At 36.8% G+C, this 17,350-nt stretch overlaps 1 protein-coding gene across 3 annotated transcripts in view; it reads left to right on the top strand.

Moving 5' to 3' along the window:
- Positions 1 to 17,350, top strand: part of raph1a (Ras association (RalGDS/AF-6) and pleckstrin homology domains 1a) — a 66,288-nt gene that overhangs the window by 17,011 nt on the left and 31,927 nt on the right. For 2 of the 3 annotated variants that reach the window (XM_079427210.1, XM_079427212.1), the window contains exon 2: positions 1,727 to 1,783. The gene's annotated coding sequence lies outside the window, so the exon portion shown is untranslated. Of the gene's footprint in view, positions 1 to 1,726; positions 1,784 to 3,876; positions 3,981 to 17,350 lie in introns of those variants that run through there. The other variant, XM_079427211.1, reaches the window with a different exon arrangement.

The following is a 17,350-nucleotide window of genomic DNA, read 5'->3' as shown; positions in this document are numbered from 1 at the left end:
GGAAGATTCTTGCAGCATTTAATTTGTTATTAGTATTTGATAATATTTAGTCTTAAATATAACACATCGGTATACCTTATAGGGAATACACAGGATTTGTTTTAAACATAGCCTATCTGAGGTCTGTGCTTTAGCTCTTCAGCCCTGCCTACAATAATTGGGTCACTGGCATGAAATGACAACCAGTGACAGCAGTGTCCTGCAGTGTGACATGCTATACTTCCTATACAACGTATATATTCTTCTATATTTAGACGTGTCCAATAACGACATGCCACTTTTTTTCTTTTTTGACAAAAAAAAAAAAAGCATGTCTACAACAATACAACATTCATTCATTGTATTTATTTATTTATTTTTTCTTTGGTTGGTTGTTTCTTTTAAATGATTGCAAATTTATTTTCATCCTAAATTGTGACCCTGGACCACAAAACCAGTCATAAGGGTCAATTTTTTGAAATTGAGGTTTATACATCATATGAAAGCTGAATAAATATGCTTTGTTAGGATCGGACAATATTTGGCTGAGATACAACTATTTGAAAATCTGGAATCTTGAGGGTGCAAAAAATCTAAATATTGAGAAAATCACCTTTTAAAGTTGCCCAAATGAAGTTTTTAGCAATGCATATTAATAATCAAAAATTAAGTTTTGATATTTACTGTAGGAAATTCACAAAATATCTTCATGGAACATGATCTTTACTTAATATCCTAATGATTTTTGGCATAAAAGAAAAATCAATAATTTTGACCCATACAATGTATTTTTGGCTATTCATCATTTGTGTTTGGCAATGCCAAAATAATAGATGTTTCTCATTTGAGAATGAATGTCTGTTACATAAATACTTTGAGTAATTTATGCACATGAAACAATACATTAAATAAGTGTTTAACTTGTAAATACTGTCGTTAACTTTTTAAAAAAAACATGGTGTAATAGAATTGCATATGTTGTGTGCTATTATTTAGAGATCTGATATTAAACTCAATATAGAAAAATGTGTGAAAATCTATTATAATTAAAAAAGTCAAGCTGATTATCATCCGTCTCTAAGTTGTCCTAAATAACATTTTACTAATTAAAGTTATAAATGCATTCTTTCTAATTCATTTGTCAATTAATTTCTCCATATAGCAGTATACATAGATTTTAATTTAATGTCCTGATTATGAAAAGAGTTAATGACATATTATGTGTTTCTCTGCTTTAAATCAGAAACCAACCCCATGTCAGCGTCTGCTTCTTGTGATCTCATAGATTTGTGAGAAGTCTTAAACGTTATGACTTGATCAATCAGTTGCTTTCAGTTTAATTGAAATTTTATTCCATCAAAGCTTTTAACTTGTTACAAGAACTACTGTGCTTGCATTATGTGCATTAAACATTAATTGAATATTGGGGATATAATATTGAAACATTTTGAACAGCTCAGGTTCTGTCATGACCAGTAGAGCCGTGTTGCATTAAACAACCTTTTTTCCTGTTTTTTTTTTGTGGTCATATCAACTTGCTTATGAACGGTGGCCACATTAATCATAGTTTTAAAGACCGTATTAAAGCAAATGCACTGCATTGTCACATCAGGTACAACAGGTGGATAATGCATTCTTAACCTGCAGATCTGATGGCTAAAGTGGACTGATTTGTAGCTCTCCTAATCTATCTAAATGCTTAATGGGCCAGGGCAACTTGAATTAATTAGTCTTTTCTGTTCCACAGATTGATCGAGGACCTTTTCCATTCAGAAATCAGCTTGGCACTGCCACAGAACCAAAGGTAAGCTTTCTCTAGCATTAAAACAGCTGACTGCATGATTTGCCAAAATTCCTTTACATTTGATAAATATAGGTGACCTGTATAATGTTTAGATATTGAAATCTCAGGTGATGGGCTGCTGTGTATATATATTTTAATTTTTCAAAAACTAGAATAACTAGTATCGTATCATATCATAGGTTGATTTCCCTGAAAATTGTGAACTATTATAATTTAATTTGATGACGTTCTTGGCGCACTTACACAAAGCGAACTTGACAAAGTTATGATCTCATCCCACGTGCGTGACTGGCTTTTTTCTCTAAACATTCCATAATACATTTTAATAACACTCTGAATATTTCCATAGACATGTGATGTGTGTTTTGAAAGGAACATAATGTCTGTGGACATACCCGACCCTTAAAACCTCCCAGAAGTTAGCCAAATCTCAAATAACGCTGCTTTAAGCCTTGGATCCTCCCGCTCGCTCGCCGCAGAGCCTGTCTGCATTGGTAATTCCATTTGAAAAGTGAAAGCATGTGGGGATGTATGGAAACAGTAGACTCGGTCTCTCCTCCAGGACTCTGATGTTCCTGAATTACATCCCTGTGTGTTGTCTGCCCTGTTATCAGGTCTGAGACCTGCCGCCTGCCGTACATTCCAGCGCACGTGTGCACACAGACACACTATCATTAACCCCTCGATCCCCGCCTGGAGTAAACCTCAGTTCTGCTTCCCTCCATCCACCCTCTCAGTTAGTGCCTCTTCATGTCTCGTCTCAGAAGTGTGGTCATCTCCTCAGAGCGCCTGCTTTAGCTCTGCGCTAATGAGAGGGGACAGTGGGAGAGGCTGTCAGGCCCCTGGGGCCCCACCACTGCGAGAGCAAAGACTTCACAGTCTCAAGTTTCCTCGAACAATAATTATACAAAGTGTTGTTTTCCTCATCAGTGAGGTGCAGGAAAAGAGTGTTGGAGTTTTCTCTCTGCGTTAAGAGTCTAGAACAGTTGTCTGAGGAACACGATGGCAAGTACCTAGTGGAAATTTTGTAAAATTGTCAGACATGGTTAATCTTTCCATAATGTAAAGAGATACTTTAATATTGTTATATGTTTTTTTTTGTAGTTACATGATTCAGTGGTAAAGGGCGTCAAGGGAGAATGAAATCAATGTCAGTAGCCTTGAAGAAAAGCTGAGATGTTTTTAGTTCCCCAGATGCCAAAGAAGCAGCTTTCCACACAGTCTGTGCAAAGGTGTTGCGTTTCTAATGTTTTTGGTTTAGATGGAAATAGAATCTGAAAGTATGTGCTGCTCCCGGGCAGCCGCTCTGTCCCACTGTGAGCTGTTTTTGTAGTCTCTAGTATCTCTTGACTTCAGCTGCTACCTAAAGCCAGCATGACCCAGTCGCATGGATCACACTCTTTTATCTGGCACTTTCCATAATATGGGTAGAGATTGTTTTTTAAGCAGTAAATGCATTAATGCATTAAGATGCATTAAATGCTTTCTTTGGAATGCCACCTTAGATATTTCAGATCAAATATTGAAATCGCATCTAATATACCTTATATACATACAGTATATATATACTGTATGTATATAAGGTCATGTACACAGGCTCGCCAGCCTGTGTACATGACCCAGACTACCAAACAAAATTAGTTTGCATCATTGTTTCATGCCCTATATTTGGTAACAGGGTTGCAAAAATGGCGAACATCATATAAAATAAAGAGATAGACGAACATTTTCTAAAATGTAATTACTTATGTCACAAACCTATTGTTGAAAATGAATTTCTATTCTGTACTCTTGTCGTGGATAGTGGCATGTATGTGGAACTAAAGCCTAACACAATAGACTAGGATCACTGGGCTAAATTGTGGTCAGTCTATCTAAATGTCTCATAGCCCTCTAGAAAGGGTGTGATGGTTTTTCTTTCATAACATTTCAGTTTCTATTCATAACATGTACAAACCAGGATCTTTTGTTTTTGTTTGGAAGAATGGCCTTTGGCTGACTCATGAGCTCTTTCAAATGTAGATCCTGAAGTGGTGTTGACCTTAGCAGACTTATTCTACTGAATTCTGTTTCCGCCTTGACCTTTCAGCACCAAACAGACGGACTGCTCTGATTGTACTGGTTTCATGAAGATAAGAAAAGAGCAAGTGGGTACAGGAAGTGATGGAATGATGTCAGAGCACCCACAGGAAAGCATGTAATGGAATGAGTGCAATGTGCTTTTATCTACCTATTCAATGTGTTACCACATCAATATAACATGTTTTATTTTATTCCATTGTATCATTGTTCAAAAGGTTGGGTGATAAAATATTTGAATGCTTTTGAAAGAAGTCGCTTGTGCTCACTAAGGCTGCATTCATTTGATCAAAAACTGTATCCAATAAAAAAAGGAATATTGTGAAATACTGTGAAATATTACAATAAAAACAGTATTCTATTTGAATATATTTTAAGATGTAATTTTTAGCAGCTTTTACTCCAGTCTTCATTGTCACATTATCCTTCAGAAATCATTCTAATATGCTGATTTGTTGCTGAAACACAGCAGTTTTGCTGCTTAATGTTCAGTGAATTCAGGATTCTTTGATGAAAAAGTTTAAAAGAACAGCATGTTTAAATTTATATAATATTTTATAAATGTCTTTACTGCTAAACAAATTGAATGCATCTTTGCCAAATAAAAGTATTAATTTCTTTTTAAAAAATCTTACTGACCCCACATTTTTGAGTGGTATGTTACATTATAATACACTTTTTTTATCCTCTTACATCTATAGATTTACATTGTAGGCGCATTGATATATAACGACTTCTGGATGCTTTGTTGCTGCAACTCACATCCCCTCTACATCCCTCAACACTACTAAATAAGTTTAGTGTAGCATGGCAAGTGATCTACATTTGAAAACAGTTCCGACCAGCTCTAGGCCATGTTTGTATGAACTCAAATTAGGCTCATCTTTGCCATTGATGTACTGCAGGATGAACTGGCCCATGTTCAAAGCTTGTGGGTTTGCTTGAAAAGAGTATGGGCAACAGTATTGATTCATAGTGTGATGCATTATGTCTCTGTGGATGAACACAAACCCCCCTGCTGTGTGTAAATGGGGCCTCAGCTGGACTGTCCCGTACCAGAATCGTCATCTTTGATTCCATTCACTGTCTACTGCAGAAACCCCTCTTTCTCCTTACTCATTAAATTTAATGGTAGCATCAGCAAGACTGCCTCTGATCTGTCTCTGTACTGTCACTGAATAAGGGCCCCTCATTTCCCTAAGTGCCCCGAGGCAGACATTGTTGCCCCCTTTTATCCCAGCTAGAGTTTGTGCCTTGCCTATATATTTAACCTCTGAGATACGGTTGTGATATTAGAGAGGCTTGGCTGAAATGGCTTTAGTACACTCTTAAAAAATAAGGTTCTTTATTGGCATCTGTGAAGAACTTTTAAATTCATGGAACCTTTCAAATGCACATAAGGTTCTTTAGTGGAAAAAGATTCTTTAGATTATTTAAATGTTCTCCACACGAAGCAAAAATGTTTCTTTTGAGAACTTTTCACTGAAGGGTTCTTTGCAAAACGTAGAATGGTTCTTCTATTGCGTCGATACAAAAAACACCTTTTAGAACCTTTATTTTAATTTTTTTTTACGATTTTATGACTTGTTAGTTACTAGACCTAGTGGACGACTTGCTATTTTGAAGCACTTGCTTTGTATTTTAAGTGCGTTATCAGGTGTGACCCTGTTACTGTGCAGCTGGGATTGGAAAACTGGAGCATCTGTGCTGGTTACGACGTCTGGGGAATCGGCAATATGTGTCGTTGGCAGACACCACACCCTTCTGGGCCTTAAGATGTGTAAAGGGGCATCTAGACCAGAGCGTAGGCCTTTTATGTCTTGCATAATGCACAAGAATTGAATTTGCATTTAGTATTTCAATTTGCGTCCTTGCTGCAAAACTCACTTGTGCATCTATTGGGATTACAGAATGGCTAATTTGTTAATTTGGAGTTTGTTTTGGATCCTCTTCTCTGCATCTAATTGGCAGAGCCATGTGTGAAGACTCTCTCCCATTGTGTGTGTTGCCAAGCTCATGCAGGGAGTCTTCATGCACGTCTCCCGTTTACAGCACTCAGTTGTGCGTGAATGATGATATTAGTGATGCTTTGTCACTCTGTTGCAGGATGTTTGGACCTTTGAATCCTTCTTTTGCTTCCACATCTTTTCTCTTCCATCCTCCTCTAAACCCTGTGCTTTCTCGCTAATGTGAATTGACCACGTGATTGACAAGACAAATGGCTGGAATACTTGGCGTAGCTTTGGTTCCAGTGTTTAATTTGGTCACGGACAGGCAGCTGTTCTAGAGCCAAACACCATCAACCATCCCCAATCTAGTGGGTTCCCATATTTAGTATCTTCACCACTTGTTTCCCAATATTTTTATTATTTGAATAAATCAGGATGGTTACCTTTTTCTCTTATAAGGGTGGATGAATAGATGCATGAATATGAATGTAGAATATGGGAAAAATGCGCATATAAAAATGTGAACCAATTGTATGAGCTCCCACCCAAACAAACCTACTTGATGGACATTTATCATCTGTAAAATATTATAGCCTAATGTCAAATATCCTGTAAGCCTGGTTTCTGTTGGTTGCGTGTGGAGATTTGGTTGCGTGTGCGTTTGTGACTTCACGAGGTTGGACCATCATCTCCTATGAGCCTCGCAGAGGCGTTTGACCAAGGATAGTGTTGGATGGTGCTTTGTTTATCCTGGTCAGGGATGTGGAAATGACAGAAGCATGGCAGATCTGACTGAATAAAGACACGTCTCCTACTATTAACTCACAAGGTTATTTTAGTACAGAGCGGAAATCTGCAGTGGCATCAAGTTGGGAAACATTGACGATAGTTTCGCAATAATGAGAGCAATGAGAGGGAACTGCTTGGAGGATTTAGTGTTCTTCACTCCAGGAAAGGAGCACTCAAATTCTTGCTTTTATGTGTAGCAAATAGTGCCATCTATGCAAGTCTGCAGCAAATTTAAACCTGCAACTTGTTAAGAGTCAAAGTCCTGGACCAAATTAATTGACGCATTGTTTTCTTTATGCCTTCCTCGTGAAAGCGGGGACATGAGAGATTTCTGCTTTGTACTGCAACTTTTGCACTTAGCATGAAGTTGTGTGACAAATTGACTGATTGATTTGTGCACATTCTTCCAGCTCCGCTATCTGTAGTGTCACTACACGGTTGTGTGTTGAGCTCTAGATGTTGCTTTGTGATTGGGTGACTGAGTTCTGGAGGTAATAAACAATGGAGACTTTGTGGTGCCACTGAGATATTATTTGACTCAAATTTTATAAACATTGAATCCAGTGCATTCCTTGGCAAAGAAAACTCTCCACATCATCAAAGAGGATATGTTTTATACTTAATCCTAAGTAACATACTGAGTGAATGTATGATCAAAGAGTTTGGTTGATTTGGCTCTTAATTTTTGATCACAAATATTGAGCTTGTGTACACATTCATGACATCCCATGAAAGTGGCTTGTTAAATGGTTTTTCTTCCTGTTTTGATGAATTTCCAATTGAAACAGGCAAGGTGGACAAGGCATGTTGAATGCCCATTCTTTATTTATTTATTAAAAAATGTAATTAATCGCAGTTGTTATGAACAGTAATGATTTGATAGTTAGTCTGAAGCAACTGATGATAGGAGGCATTTGATTGGACAAAAATATGGTTATGCCTGTTAGTATGTCATCAATATTTTCTAAAATAGAAATTGTTGCTACATTTTAGGTGAGTGTATATATATATAAAAAGTGCTAGTTTGATCAACTTTAATGTGTAAACTAGCATATAGATGACCTCAAAGCAATCACACATGGATGTATATCCACAAAACTTTGATTTCATGGAGCCATTTAAAACATGCTCATATGTAGTAGCCATGAAAAATCACAAACCCTTTGAACTGTTTTCCAGAATTTGCTTGAGAGTCCTCAGTGTACTTCTGCCCATTTGAATCAAACATTTAAAGGAAAAGTGTGGTCCAGTGATGGATGTGTGATGGGTGTAGCCCAGGCGGGTGTGAGACAGTCTTCATGTTCTGACTTTAGCTCTGAAAGGTCATGTAGACAGGCTGCTGTTTTTACACAGGGCTGGTACATTATATAGCAGTTGAACAGGCCTGGTAGTACACAGCAATTAAGACCGCATGGTTACGTAACAGCATGAGTGTGCCTTCAGTGCCGCCCAGAGCCGTGGCCAGTTTTATGTACCTCATCTGTCTTCGCATTTTGACATTTTTACTTTGGCTGTTATTTTAGTGTTTTGATGAACAAATCATTTCCATCCCTGAATTCTTTGATCAGTCATAAGGCCTCTAGAATAAGACAGTCCTGTCTGCTAAAACCAGCTGCCTCTGATTAGCAGTAGAAGATAGGGAATCATTGGTTCATCAGTGATTTATTTGTGTCTTTAGTAGTGCTAGGCGATATACCGGTTCAAACGGTAAACTGGTTTGAATCATGCAAATGGTATGAATTTTTTGAAAACCTGAATAGAGGTACAAGTGCCTAAGCAACATACACAGCATTGTTAATTGAGAGGAGATCCCTGTTAACTGCATAGACTTCTGACTAATGGTTGGGAAACTTTTAGAACTATTAATAACACAACTAATTCTTTAAATGGGCAAATAACCAAGCGGTAAATGGCGTTAGAGACAGTGAGGATGAATTCAAAAAGTAGAAGATAACAGGCAGAGCAAGATCACTGAAGTATAGGAAGAAAATTCTAAATACTGAACTGGTATAATGCATATTAACGTAGTATTTAAAAGCTCTGTGCTGGTTTGTTTCCTGCGGTAACCACGGAAACGCTGTATAGCTGCTGTTCCATAAGCGCCACCTGCTGGCAGAGAGTGAATTTGTGTCTCATTCAGCCCTTCTGCGGTTTCTGTTTTCGTTCACATTTTATGTAGCATAATATCACAAAGCTAAGGTTAGACCATTCTGTTTTTGCTTTAAATTTTGAAATCATACAATCTAATTCACATCAAAAACTGCTCATGCTAGCATGTTTGTTAGGATCATGATTCAAATATAGTGGTTCTGCAACTGCATTCAGTTTAATATAAAGGCACAGTCAGGGAAAAACGGTCAAACTGCCAGAATCCTAAAAAAAACGTGATATTTGGTCAAACCTCCCAGCACTTTGGTCATGAAATATGAATAGCCAAAATTGAAGCCAGTAAAAATGGTTGTACACTTGGTCCATGTCCAGATTTGAGCTTTATGCCCTTGATAAGAGCAATTAAAATCACTCTGCTGGACTAGCTTTCTCAGTTCATTCCTGAACACCCTTTTCCTCTTGATAACCACTCAGGAGTTAAAGGGAGAGTTCACCCAAAAATGAAAATTCTGTCATCATCAAGTAGTTCCGTACCTGTGTGAATTGCTTTGTTCTGCCGAACACAAAGGAATATATTTTGAAGAAAGTTTGTAACCAGGCTGTTCTGACGCACCATTGACTTCCATAGTAGGAAAAAATTCAAATACTATGGAAGTCAATGGTGCGTCAGAACTGCTTTGTTTCCCTCATTCTTCAGAATATATTCCTTTGTGTTCAGCAGAACAAAGACATTCATACAGGTTTGGAAATACTTGAGGGGGAGTAAATGATGACAGAATTTTTGGGTGAACTATGCCTTTTAGGGTAGAGTTGATTTGATTGGATTTTAGTGGTAACTTTCATGGGAATCCATTTTATGTTCGTAATAATCCATTTCAGAATAAAATGGAATATTAAATGTGAAAAAACTGAAGGACTGAGATTGTTTTATTCATCAGGAATTTATTGGATCATGAAAAGTGGATGTTCCACACCAGAATGGAGCCAGATCTGAATGACACGTCCAAAAGTCTTTGAAGAGGCTTTGTCAGAAGGCCATGGAGACAGATTCATCCTCTGATTTTCTTTCTTCAAGTCTTTCTTAGAGACAAGTAGGCCTAATTACATTTGGATGACAAGTTTTTTTTTTTTTTTTTTTTTTTTTTTACAAAGATCTACAGGACCGTGTGGAAGAACATCATATGTTACTAAAGACTCACTGCAGTTAGGTATCTAGCGTGTCATTGGGATTTGGAGTTGATCTCATGGACTGGAATGTAGCGCTCACAAGAACGAGGCATCAAATGTAAACTTTTGCTGAGAGCGAAAGAAAAAAAATTTGTAGTGGAAATAACCATCCAGGCCTCGTGCAGTAAATGGAAAGGCAATCATGACTTTGTTTGTCAGACCTGTTCAGTAGGACATATTCCATCAGTCTTTGGTGAAATGCTCCCACTGGATAAGTCTTAAACATTTCCAGCACACATCCTCATCTGAATTCTTGCTGTTTTTTTCTTTTCAGTCTCTTCTTTCACATTTTGAATCTGTTTTTCCCCGAGCACAACGTGGCACATGCATACTTTTGTGTTTTTCAGTCTCTCTTGGAGATAAATGACTGCTTTAGTAACGCTTAAGGATCTCCGTGCCATAGCAGTGCAGTGGGATCAGTGGGAATACGTGCTATGATCGCTCCCATATGTAGGGATCGTGCCAGAAACAGTGGCATTGGCTGAGCACCAGCATCCCTGCACCTTAGTCTGCCCGTTGTATATGGTCTCTGACAACCTGTGCTGACTCGAATAAGAAGAATTATGTTAGACAGGACCATCTGTTGAGCAGGAGACTGATTTGCACACTGCCAGGACACCATGTGTCATGCACTTTATGCAACTTATCATTTGAAAGCCGTTACGTCTGGTTTCATTTGTTATGTTCTGTTTTTTTTTTGTTTTTTTACCTAAATCTGTTTACTTATTAAACATTCTGTAAACATCCAGTTCATACATACATGGAGTTGAAAACAGTTTTTCTCTTGCTCTTCATGCTTTTTTTCATGCTCTTCTATTATGAGCATGTTTTAAGTGAATTGCATTCTGACATTTTTTGGTACATAAAGTAAAATATATCAGGATGATACAATAGTCAGAATAAAGGAGGAAAATTCTCATTAAAAGAAAGGAATTCTTGAAAAGAAAACCTTTTCATTGTAGTAGTTTGGCCATACTCTTTTATTATACCTAGGGGAAAAAGGATTTTAAGAAAATTGCACCACGACTTATTAATATTTAAAGAACCTTTATCCACTAAATCAAAGTCATGTGGTGCGACCAATGAAAAAAATTAAAACAGAAGATTGGAATATAGAAGACCCCTTGCAGAACCTCATGACTGTATATATTTCTACAAAATTTTAATAAATGTACCAATAACAGTAACAATAATAATAATAATAATAATGTAATTATTTCAGTTTTAGTTTTTGTAATTTTCATAATTGTAGTACTTTGACTTAAATGTATTTATTTCAGTTACAGTGTGCAGTGTGAGAACCAAACCAAATATACATATATACACAAATATTACACAAATATATGTATATTATATACATATATACATTCACATTTTGTCCACTGTCATGTATACGAAGTGTAAGGAAAATAATTTCTACTTCATGGTTACGCCATGTGATACTTTTATTTTAAATTTAGCCATTTTTCCCTTGAAAATAGTATGTAGGTTTTTCAAAACCATATGTAATTTGGCACATGTGACTAATATCGTGTTCTTTATATGTCATTGACCCTGTTACAAATGAAGAGTTCATTTGCAAAAACCGATAACTCCATTTTAATTTTTCTTTTCTTTCAGAAATCACGTTTTTTCTTATTGCGCATTCAAAGTAATATCAATCAAACTGCAGTTGGGTTGTTGTAAGTAATAATAACTTAAACAAATACAGGTAATTTACTAAATTAAAGTTCATTGAAAGTATATATATATATATGTATATGTATATATATATATGTGTGTGTGTATGTATATATTTTAAAAAGATATATAAAATATAGCAAAAACGGATAACTCCCAACAGTTGTATTTTTGGCAAAAGCAGATAATTCCACATTTCATGTTTTGGAGTTTAAAAAAAACACTTGTTTGATCTTTGTAATCTCTTTAGATGACAATGTAGATGTCTGACAAAGGTTGTTGTTGTTGTTGTGATCATATTGTTGTGAGCTTTTCCCTCACCATTGTAACGCGCTGCTTTTGCAAGGCTCAGTGAAAACGTTTCAGCTTTTTGCTAGATTTATCGGTTTTATCGGCTTCTGTTCAAAAACAACAAGGGCGCTTGTCGGCTTCTGCAGTAAAATGTGAACTCGCGATGTCTTCAAAGTGGACAATACCGGCTTTTTTGACAAAACGTGTTCAGGGTTCAGATCGTGCTATATGTGGAGAATATTTTTTTTTTTAAGTGGCGTTTATCGGTTGTTGTCAATAAACTCTTCAAATGTTCATTTTGGGAATTTGGGAATGTTATACAATGTTTATTTAGTCAACTTATCTTTGATCTCTGGCTATGACCTTTATAGTGCTGCCACTTGCTTTTATTTATCCGTGAGAACCACAAACCTCTCTTAAGATTTGTTTAGCTATTTTGGTCCCTGTCTAGAGATGCGGGTGTGTGTGTGGTGTCCACACAGTGGTTCGCCAAGGGACCTCCCTTTGATACTGAAAAGAGATAAAACTCCCTTCTTTTCCGCTTATTATCTCTCCCCTGCTTATTCTTTCTTTTTGTTTTGAACGTTTATAAAGAGCCGTTTTAAACAGACAGTTTAATCGCAAAGCCACTGTGCCCTGAACTTCAGTCTAAACATCGCCCTGGTACTGTTTATGTTGACTGTGTAGAAGGCTGTCTCCAGCTTTCTGCCAACGACACTCCTGTCTTTCTCTGGGGAGTAATCACAATCAAATTGCGAAGAAGAACGGAGACGAACAGGGAGGAAAAGAGAGGTATGCAGGGAGGAAAATGTCACTAACGCTTAATATTTTCAAGCTTTGAGTGTGTACCCAATTATCTCACTCATCAACCGTTTTGCCCCGTTTTGATGGTTTTCAGTCTATTTTTGCATGTCGTTTCATACGCAAGCGAGAGAATGTGTTATGTTTGTGTGTTTCCATGCTCCCTCGCTCACATCTGGAATACTAAGCTGAGAGTTAGACTCTCTTGTTGATTAATTTTCATTTTTTCCTACGATGACTGAAGCCAGCTCGTCCTAACCACGAGTACATTTGTTTTTCTCCTCGAGATGAAGGCAGAGGGAATGAAGGAAAATCTGGATCTTATTTGAAGCAGTTTCTTTCTGCCCTGACGTTCTGCTTGTATCCTCACCACAGCTCAGCTGGAATCTGCCTCGTGCGAGGAGCTTACTGCGGTCGTGGCCCGAGTCCCGCATCCCCGAGGATGACAGCTGTACCGTAGTCGTGGGAAAACGCTCCTCGGTGCTCCTCTGTGCTTTACTGAGAGTCACTGTACTTCAGTTGGTGGTGTGGTTGGAGGAACGTTTCCACTCATGCTCCACAAGGAACGTGGATGCAGCTTTGTAATTATGCCCAGTCAGCATAGGGTTCCTTTACTTAAGCCCCCAACCCCCCGCCCCCCGTATCTTTATTGCTCCTGAAGTTGGGGTGAATAAACTAGAGATCTGCAAACTAAAGCAGCCCCCAAGGACACAAAGCTCTGAGCTTTTGGAATAAACCACATCTGTATCAGATGAATGCTGGACTTGCGAATGGAAACTACTCTCCAAATGCTCTGATTATAGTTTTTTCTACTTCCATAAGGTGTCTGACAGGGTTTAAGAACAGAAGTGAGGGGATATTTGAGATAAGCCATCAGTTTGGCTCATGAATATTTATTAGGTGATGTAAACTTAGCACACACCATTGTAGCATTTACCGCTTATTTCTTTTCACTCCAGAATCTTTTCCTATAGGTGTTTAATGCCATCAGTTCCAGTGTTTTATAAAATTATTATTTATTAAATAAAGGTATTTTTCAAAAAGAGACATTTCTTTTTGAGGAATATGCAATCAGATTTATACACACTTGATGGTAACTGTATGTTTTTACATGACTCTGCTCAGTCCATGGTATAGATCTGTTGTTTTCAAAAGCACAGTCCTATTAGCTTTTGGCAGATCCTGTACCTGTCCTTTAGTTGCCTCCCTCCACTGTTTGCTTTCTTTTTTCCATTTGGCTCCTCATGTAAATCTCATCTGTACTCGCTCGATGTTTCAGTAGTTAGGGTTGGATAAGGTTTTCATGGATGCAAAAGTGCAAGAACTGCTTAGATTGAGCCACGTTTCTACAGTTCCTTCCAAGACTGTGAGTTTTTATACATCAGATCATATTTCTGCTTCCAAATCCAGATTTCAGGAAATTCACTTGGATGTTGGTGCTTTAATGCTTTAATGGACACTTATTGTTTCGAAGCAGTTCGTTGTCATACAAGGTCATGTGATGATTTCAGAGGAATGCTCTTATTTAAATATGAGTATCACTATTCCCCACTCTCTGAGAAAGACAGAACACTCTGAAGGGTGCAGTGTAGTACTGACTAATTGCAACACTACGCAAAGTCACTGACAATTATTTTACATTGCAGCAAATTTGTGCTAATGGCTCTTAAGATTAATTATTTTTTTGAATAAGTTAATGCTGATGATTTTATTTTGATTCAAATATTGATTCAAATTTACCCTTTTATTGATCCGTTTTTGTGTTCTGGTCATGGAATTGTGGGTAATGGCTGAAACAGGACTATATAGACTACCATTCAGAAGTATGGGTTCAGTAAGATTAATTAAAATGTTTTTGAAAGAAGTCTCTTATGTTCACCAAGGCTCCATTTATTTGATGACAAATCCAGTAATATTGTAAAATATTATTACAATCTAAAATAACACTTTTATACTATAATATATATCAAAATATAATTTATTTCTGTGATGGCAAAGCTGAATTTTCAGCAGTGATTACTTCAGTGTCGCATGATCCTTTAGAAATGATTCTATATGCTGATTTTGAAATTGATTTGGCACCCTAAACCATGTTGAATCATGGCCATTTAATACAACCTGTTTTGTTGACTCATGTTTGAAATATGTAGTCATTTGATGCACTCACAGGTGATGATTGTGGTGATGCATGTAGGGCCAGCTTGGGTCTGTGGTTTGCATTAGTGTATCTGTGTTTTCCGGGCTTTACCATGCTCCCATTAATAACAAACACACTTTCATTATATGGGACCCACCATGTGTTGTGTGAAGAATGTACAGGGGTCACGACCCCACTTCAAAGCCTCCTTGCATCCATTTTTAACATGCTGCATGAGAGCAGACTAACTGAGCTTAATGCTTCTGATAGGCCCACACAGCCCATCAATGCACTTTAAATCATATTTATGATGCTGTGACTATTGGGCTTGGTAATGGCATAAATGAATGCGTGGTGTCTTCATCATTCTCTTTTTAAGAGTTTTGCCAGACATCAGGGTTCCATGGGCGAATTTGAGCTTGTTCCATTGCACTCTACTGACCTCTGGCCCAGAGTTGAAAGATTATAAGGTCAGGCAGTGGGAAGCACAATTCACACAGTTGTTGTCCATTTGCAAACAGCATGACGTTGGGATCATGAGAAAGATCGTCTGATAATACAGGCTATAATGTTTATGAGCAGTGTAGAGGAAACGTTAGTTTTAAAATATAATATTACAATAAAAAATAAATTGTGTTTAAAATGATTTACTTATTTAGCATATGTAATGCCAATATGTTATTTGTAACATTACTTTAACTACAGTGGTTTCCAAACAGGGGGCCGCAGGATGATTTTTTTCAAACTCATATATTATTATTTTTATTAAAATGCAAAAAACATACAATCAAGATGTAAACTGAAATCATATTTCTTGTTTTCTCTTATATTTATTTTTGAAGGACATACAAGTGCTCAAAAATGAGTTGTGGTTAATAAATCTATCGACACTACCGGTTTCTGTTCATAATGTAGTTAATACACATTATAGTTAGCATATGCATTGTACTGGAGGCATTGTGTTGGACAGTGGGTGGCCTTTTGTGAACATCCGTTATGGTCTGTTCAGAGGTCATTCGATTTCCTGCGGCCTGCTGGTATCAGACTGTATCGCTGAGTAAATACATTGGTATTTCTTGCGTGTTGAAGCACATCTATTGGAGCAGCCCAACAGTTATCACCATTAAATTCATTCTTTAGGATTTAGCTGCCCATTAATCAGGGTTCTTAGTAAATCCACTTCTCAGATAGATGTTGAATTCCTCTGACACTCCCGTGGCAGGTCGATTATGAAATGGCATCTTTGGGTGGAGATGTGCCTTTTCTTTATTATGATGCTGTTTTCTGACCTTGGATCACTTAAGGATTTGATGGGCCATTTGTTATATAATCTAAAATGTCACTGATGCAATGAGTCACATCTTCTGATGTACTGCTTTTGGGAGTGTGTTTGTTGTGACATGGTAGAAGTTTGGTGTGGCCCTCATCTTGAGGGATGACTTACACAACAAGCCGCGAGGGGGATGAGGAATCCATTACATCCTGCACACTTCCTGTTCACATTAGCCTGTCCTCCTACACACAGCTACATGCCCTCAGATTTAATGTTTCCTTCGCTGCTTATCTGTTATCAGTAAAAATTTAAATGATGTGTAACTTCAAAACTGCTGTTCATTATAAATGCATATTTTCATTTTTTTTCCACTTACAAAAACATGCTAGATGAGATAAATATGTTTGCTTAGCAGCACTAATAATACTGCGCACAGTCAAAAGTGCATTCAGTTGTTTGATGCTAAAGTTTTACAAATTTGATAAATTATGAAATTTGCACAAAGTGCACACATTTGGATTTGTGCTAAATGTGAGAGGTATGTGAGCCCAAGTTTATTTATACAGCTCATTCCAACAGTAGTTTCAGCTTTGCTTGAAATCATTTTGTGTTTATAATATATTTTATTTATAATGAATGGCTCATTTTTCTTTCCAAATACTGGAAAATTTACAGGATTTTATGCGGAACTAAAATGCATTTTGAGTGTTTATTATATACATGTACACCCTAGTAAAAAAGTAATATATTTAAAATACATTTATTTCATACTGAGTATAATTCAAATCTATTCTGACATATCACTTGAGACTTACTGATATAAAAATTATAATTATTTGGAATACTACTTGTGCACAATGCACATTTCTTAATATTAAGCCTAAAATGTGTTTTAATGTCACTACTGATGACCTTAGTATGAGCTTTGAATAATATCGGTCTTTAAATGCAAGATATTTAAAGTGTACCTAAAGTATATTTCACTTTAGCGCAATCAAATATACTTCAGTATATCTTTAGTTGGACTTCAGCAGCACAATTAAAGTGCATTAAGTGCAAAATTAGTTGTTCCAATTTAGCAGACTTTATTTATACCAGTTTAGTATACTAAAAGTACAACAGCAGGGTATTTTTATTAAGCACATATATATGTAAATGAATTTGTAGTATACTTAGCATGAAATAAATGTATTTATTTGTGTTTACTTTTAGAGCACCGATGCAACTTCCTT

This window comes from Barbus barbus (genome assembly GCF_936440315.1).
Source record: "Barbus barbus genome assembly, chromosome: 10".
In the NCBI taxonomy this organism is placed as follows: Eukaryota; Metazoa; Chordata; class Actinopteri; order Cypriniformes; family Cyprinidae; genus Barbus; species Barbus barbus.
This window is presented reverse-complemented; position numbering and strand designations above follow the sequence as displayed.